The sequence below is a fragment of the Phodopus roborovskii genome, unplaced genomic scaffold (genome assembly GCF_943737965.1).
Source record: "Phodopus roborovskii unplaced genomic scaffold, PHOROB, whole genome shotgun sequence".
In the NCBI taxonomy this organism is placed as follows: domain Eukaryota; kingdom Metazoa; phylum Chordata; class Mammalia; order Rodentia; family Cricetidae; genus Phodopus; species Phodopus roborovskii.
Window position 1 is genome coordinate 25,809,050 of NW_026126480.1, and position 6,669 is coordinate 25,815,718.

Consider the following 6,669-nt stretch of genomic DNA (forward strand, 5'->3'; position numbering starts at 1 on the left):
TCTGTTCTTGTTCCTCAATCCACTTCCTTCTCCATGGTTACTAGGCCAGTTCATGACACCAGCACCTCCCATTTGGACCTGGAACCAGTATCCAAAGGGACTTCTTTCTTCTGTTCTTGTGCCTCTTCTGATCCAGTTTCCACTTATCAGGGACAGGGATTATTTGAAATTGTGGATCTGAGGTGCCATTTTCTTTACAAAACCCAACAAAAATTGGCCCCTGCCTGTGTGTCTGATACCATCTCAGTAAGCTCTGCTTCCCTCATCCATGAAGCTCCCTTCTCTCCAATCCCTCGCAAATCACTTTTTAAGATCACATAATTTTGTGGGACAGTTTGGGTTATTACCCCCAAATATATACTCTCCCCTCCAATGGTGAGTGAAATTTATTTCTCTACTCCATGCTTTGGGGTTAACCATATGATTTGTTTTAGCCAACAGAACATTTAAAGGCATGACACAAGTGGACTGAAGTGGAAAAGAGCTGTTGCTCACTTCAGTTCTGCTAAAGCTGTAAGAGCAACATGCCCCAGGTTAGCTCTTGGTGCCAGTACATGAGAGATGTATTGTCCAGATCTGAACAGAACCGATGATCTGTACCCAACCCAGATCAGAGCCACAGATGCATAGCTGAGAGAAGAGTTGGCCCATCAGCTATCATAAAATGTGGGGTGCTGCTGCAGAGTTATCTCTTCATGGCTCCAATTCTGATCTCTTCACATTATTGTATAGTATTCTCAAAATAAAGAGAGGCAATTGCACTTAAGTCTCTATCTATCTATCTATCTATCTATCTATCTATCTATCTATCTATCCATCCATCCACTGTTGATATCATGTTAATAATTTATCTACCTATCATCTGTTGGTATTCTATTGATAATTTATCTACAATCTATTGATACTCTAGTAATTATTTACTAATTTGCATACATATACATATCCTCTCTCCTCCCATTCATCACTATCTATCTATCTATCTATCTATCTATCTATCTATCTATCTATCATGTATCTACCTTATGTGTCACTTATATATCTTATATCTATTAATAATCTTGATCAACATACATATTGTTTCTCCACAATCCATATTTATCATCTATCTATCTATCTACCCATCTACCTACCTACCTACCTATCCTCTCCAACACATATTTATTAAATAAATGAATTTCTCAAGAACACTTAGAATGTACTTTGTACCCAATCAATGCTTGCTGAATGGAATTACTGAACCATCCAAACAAGCTTATATTGTGTCCTAACAAGTATATCCATAAACCATAGTTGTCACAGGGCCCAAATGGTTAGCAGTGACACTCTGTCCTCTTTCCTGCTTTGTCTGATCCTGCAAAAGGTCTTTGCTATAAAAATACCCACACTGAAAACAGATGATGTGTCAACTCAGTAATTTAAACCATGAATCTGTACTTGCTTAAAGATGAACTTGTTTGGAAGAAAAATGAGAAAAATGCTTGTGTCTGTCCAACAGAGTCCAGGGTAAGAGCATCAATTTTGGTTCCTAGCAGGTCCAGGACATAATAGAAGGAAACTGCTGAGCTCAGCAGCTGAGTGAGCCACTCTTATTTTCACAAACACAGTTTCGGGGATGGTAATCGTATCTATTAGCAAGGGTGACTCCACTGTGGGCCTGACAGAAAAATGAACTCCCCCACGCTGCAAAATGAGCAAAGTGGAGATCGATAAATCATAAAATTAGTTGAGACATCATCTATCTTTCTTGGCTTCCCCTCTATTCTTGCCACAGTCCCCTGGGACACTAATTCATTTATTGCATTTTTATCGTTGGGGAAACATGTCAAGGTTTGGAGACTGCATTCAGTTAGGAGAGCAGGGGCAATAATGTGTGTCATTAATTAGGCAGTTTGGGGAGGTTTAATCCAAACTCTAGTCTCAACTGACTTTCATAAATTGAGTTCCTGGACTATGTATGTGTCTTTATCAAAAAGCAGTGTTATTGAAATGTGCCCTGAGAGGGAGAGAGTGAGGGACCTATCTGCTCACTCTAGAGAGGCAATGAATTTGGGAACAATCTAGGTGGTCAGCTAGATGCAATCTGCATTGTCTGAACAGCCTTTCTCCTATCAGCACGTAATCAAAGTAAATGTGGGACACAGCCTGGATTAAAGTGTACATGTCACTTGGCAACTAGCTGTATGCCTGATCCTAAGAAGCATACAAGAAGTAGATTTTTGAAATATTTTATTGTAGTAAGGTACTTAGAATGAGGTCTATGCTCTTTACATTATGATTTATTTGTATTTATGTGTATGTGAGTAAAGTTGCATTCAGAGGTCAGAGGTGGATGTCAGATTTCCCTGGCACTGGAATTATAGGCTGCTTAATGTGGGTTGTGGGAACCAAACTTCAGTCCTCTGCAAGAGAGCCCAAGATGTATGTTTTAAACAAAATTTCACATGTTCCATTAAGTTGTTGTGTATTGGCACTAAAAACATGATTAACTGAAATTTTGCACTTGTTTATTAGTGACTGCTCATCTCTCTCTGGCTCCTAGAAACCATCATTCCACTCTGGTTCTTGATGCTGCCTACCATAGATACTCTATATGCACTGTATGTCCCTGCATGACTGGTTTATTTCACTTAGCCTGCCACCCTCAAGGTTTAACCTAAATCTCATATTACTGAATTTTCGTTTTTTCCATCTGAGTAATAATATTCCATTGCATGTGCATATTACATGTTGCCTACCCACCCATCTGTCAATTGAAGTTTGGGTTGTATCCTCTTGGCTCTTGTAGACAGTGCTGCAGCTGCAATGACTGTGGGGCTGCTAACACCTCTATGTGGCCCTAATATCCATTCTTGATACAAAGCCAGACGAGGTACTCCTGGATCACATGGTAATTAGAGTCTTACATTTACTTTTAAAACCTCCATTTTGTTTCCCAAGGTGGTTGTACCATCTTGCATTCCCGCCTGTGGTGTGTGTGTGTGTGTTGGCAGCTCTTGTCTCATCCTGGTAGCTGTCTTGACAGCTTTGAGTCGATGTTTCACTGTAGTTTCCATTTTCATTCAGTGATATTGGTTCATGCTATTGAGCCCTTTACATATAATTGTTAGTGTTTGATTAACTAAGAAACTAAGGGCCAATGAGAGGGCTCAGTGGGTAAAGTTAATTGCTGCCAACCCTGATGACTCAAGTTCAATCTCCAAGGCTTATGTGGTAGAAGGAGAGAATTGGTTCTCCTCAAACCTGTCCTTTGTCCACACATATGCATAAATAGTATGTGTGTACACACACAATCATTAAATATAGCCTGTAGAAATGGAAGCCTACATTAAAGAAACACACAAGAGAAAATACAGATAAATGGGAAGAGAGCTAATATTTATGGAATATTGAGTAGTGTTAGGATTCCCATGTTATCCAATGGGAAATGTGGATCTTTGCAATCTCTATCAGATATATTTCACTGAATATAGAAATCAATCCAATCCAAAGCTTATGCAGAGCTACAAACTCCCAGGAGTGCTTAGACATGTCTTGTGGAGAAAGAGCTAAATTGGAGGCTTCATACTTCCTGACTTCAAACATATTGTGAAGCTGAAGTAGCCAGATCAGTGTGGCACTGGCATAAAGACAGACATGACCTGATGGTACAGAACAGAGAGATTAAAAAATAAAATAAAAAAGCTCAAGTGTTCAACTGAGTGTTGACAAACGGGCCAAGAGTGTACAGTAGACAAACGATAGTCTCACCAACAAATGAAGTTGGGAGAATTGTGTGTCTACAAACAAACAAACAAACAAACAAAAAACAAACAAACAAGGAATTTGGGTAAACTGCATTAGTTACGAGTACTTCTCCCATGTTCCATATCTAGTTTATCTGCAAATGGTCCAAGCCTTTTTATTTTATGCCATGGCCCTGTCCACCATCAGAACCAGACAACTTGTTCTTCTGCCTTCTCACCTTGTCCTATTCTTCATATAGACGCAAGAATATCTTTAGATTGGGCCCAATGAGATGATACTGCAAAGACTCCAAGGTGGACAGATATGCACAGGGCTTAGGAATGGCAGCTACCATCATAGACCATGCCACAGTAGATGCCACTCCACTTGAGGTCATGCTGATGAGGCAGACACTGGTTCTTTGTGTGGGAGCATTGATAAAATGAGAGATTCTCCTTTTATTTAAACAAGAGTCTTGGGGTGCTGGGAGGAACTACTTGTTATCAATGGGGAAAAGTGCTGTCCTCAGCATCCATTCTGCTTTGCAGGCTGCTCCCCTCACTGCCATATTTGAAGCTTGAGACCTTGCCAGTTAGCCTCCTGTCAGGGCAGGTGTCTGATATGAGGGCATGGTAGCAGCACTACTGGTAATGATTTATGTGCACATAATGTTTTATGTGCATGTGTATCTCTGAGTGTGATCATGTGGGAGTATTAGTGTGTGTGTGTGTGTGTGTGTGTGTGTGTGTGTGTAAACAGCATGCATGTGGAGGTTAGTGGACAGCCACAGGTGTGAAGCATCTACCAATTTTCCTTGACAAAGACTCTTTCATAGACCAACAACTTTACCACATAGGCTAGGCTAGCCGGCCTGTGAGCTTCTGGTGGTTCAGCTGTATCTGCCTCCTGTCTTGCCATCACTGGGATTTACAGGTGTGTGCCATACTTGGCTTTTTCAGGCAGGTCCTGGAGATCCAAACTCAGGTCCTCCCAGGTCATACTTTGCTGACTGAGCCTGAAACTCTGATAAAAAAAATCTCCATCTCTTTGTTGATGCCTTTGAAGAGGATAGATTTCAGAACTGTGTGCTCCATCCTGGTCTTTGATTTCCATTTTGTCCCCATCAAGGAGTCTTGGCCAGAAACTACATAGGCTGTGGGTTCCCCAGACTGGGTTTGAATTCCAGCATGACTTTAAAAACTTTATTTTTATTATTTTAAATTATGCCCACTCCACATATGTGCTTATGAGTATAGTGCTTGAGGAGGCCAGAAGAGGGCATCAGATTTGCTGGAGTTTAAGTTACAGGTGGTTGTGTAGATCCTGTGGGTGCTGGGAACAGAACTTGGCCCCTTTGGAAGAACATGTATACTCTTAACACCTGAGTCAACTTTCCAGTCCCTCTCCATGATTTTTTTAAAGATATGGAATGCTTCATAAATTTGTATGCCCTCCTTGCACAGGGGCCATGCTCCTCCTCTATGTATCATTCCAATTTTAGTATGTGTGCTGTCGAAGCGAGCACTCTCCCCATGGTTTTTTATGTGATTTGGGAGATAATGGCTTGCATTGAGGCCCAAGGGACTGCTGTTGTTGAGATTTGGGTTATTTATGTCCTGTATCCAGGCTCTTTCTGCTTTCAGATTTTGTCTTGTTTTTGCAGACAAAAAACACATATATCATTGCAAATTAGGACCTATTTGACATATGTCTTCAGAGTGGGTGCAGGATTCCTAGTGGCCAGAGGAATGGTGAGTTCTATACTGATGGTATGCAGGACTGCTGTAAATGTTGAGAACCCAAAGCAGGGGACCTTTAGTTCCTTTATTTTAGAAAGACTGTTGCCTGTTCTTACACATGCCATTCAGCAGGTGCCATGTACTTTTTAAAAATTGTTTTTGTGAATAATTTTAGATTCATGGAAAAGTCTCAAAGATAGCACAGAGAATTCCTGCATTTGCCCTTTACCCAGTTTGCTCCAGATTAGTAATATCATGTATGCAGTTAACACAAATACACTGCCATTGACTAAGCTGTGGTCTTCCTTCCTCTCCCCCCCCCCCCCCGGGCTAGGGCTGGAACTCAGAGCCTTTCAATTCTAGGCAATCTCTCAACCACTGAGTTACACTCCCAGCCTAGTTCCTAAGACCCTTTTATTTTTGAGTTGGATCGAATTTAAGATATCACCTTGTACTTAGTAGTCTGGCCTTAAATTAAAAAAATTATTTATTTGTGCATATATGTCTCAGTTTGTATGCATGGTAGAGGTCAGGGGGTTATGTTGGGTATTTTTCTCAATTACTCTCCACATTATTTTTTTGAGGCAAGGACTCTCATTGAACCTGGAGCTCATCGGTGACTTGCCTAAATTTGCTGGCCAGTGAGCTTCAGGGATTCACTTGTCTCTGCCTCCCTAGTGGTAGGGTTATAGGCATGTACCACCACACCTGGCTTTTTACTTGGCATGGTAGATCCAAGCTCAGGTCTTCATGACTGAGTAGCAAGCACTTACCAGCTGAGTCACTCTTCAGCCTGCATTCAGTAACTTAAAAAATAGGCAAACAATGCTTTAAATTCCTTACAGTCAACAGGCCTATTGACTGCCCCTGCCAGCATGGACCACTCCTGTTAATTGCACCCACCAGGGTGGCTATTTCTGTTGGCTGCACTGCCAGTGTGGACCACCCTTGTGGACAGCACCTGCCAGGGTGGAACACTCCTGCTGACAGACCGAGCAGGGTAGACCACTCCTGCTCTCCCTCTTGATGCCCTTCCTACTTGACCTCTGGAAAGCTCACTTTTTTCCCTCTTTTCCTTGTTCTCTTTGTATTCAAAGAATTTTTCTTCTTCTTGTTAACTTCCCATGATTTCATCTTGTTAATCTAAGTAAATACATACCTTCCATTTACCTTCTTATTAAACACTGTGGTTTCTTCTGAACCAAAC

General features: G+C 41.2%; 1 non-coding gene across 1 annotated transcript; it reads right to left on the reverse strand.

The window, feature by feature from the left end:
- Positions 1-5,141: 5,141 nt before the first annotated feature.
- On the reverse strand, positions 5,142-5,248 carry LOC127228991 (U6 spliceosomal RNA). The gene has a single exon (XR_007835083.1). It is a non-coding gene; the product is annotated as a U6 spliceosomal RNA (small nuclear RNA).
- Positions 5,249-6,669: the final 1,421 nt, after the last annotated feature.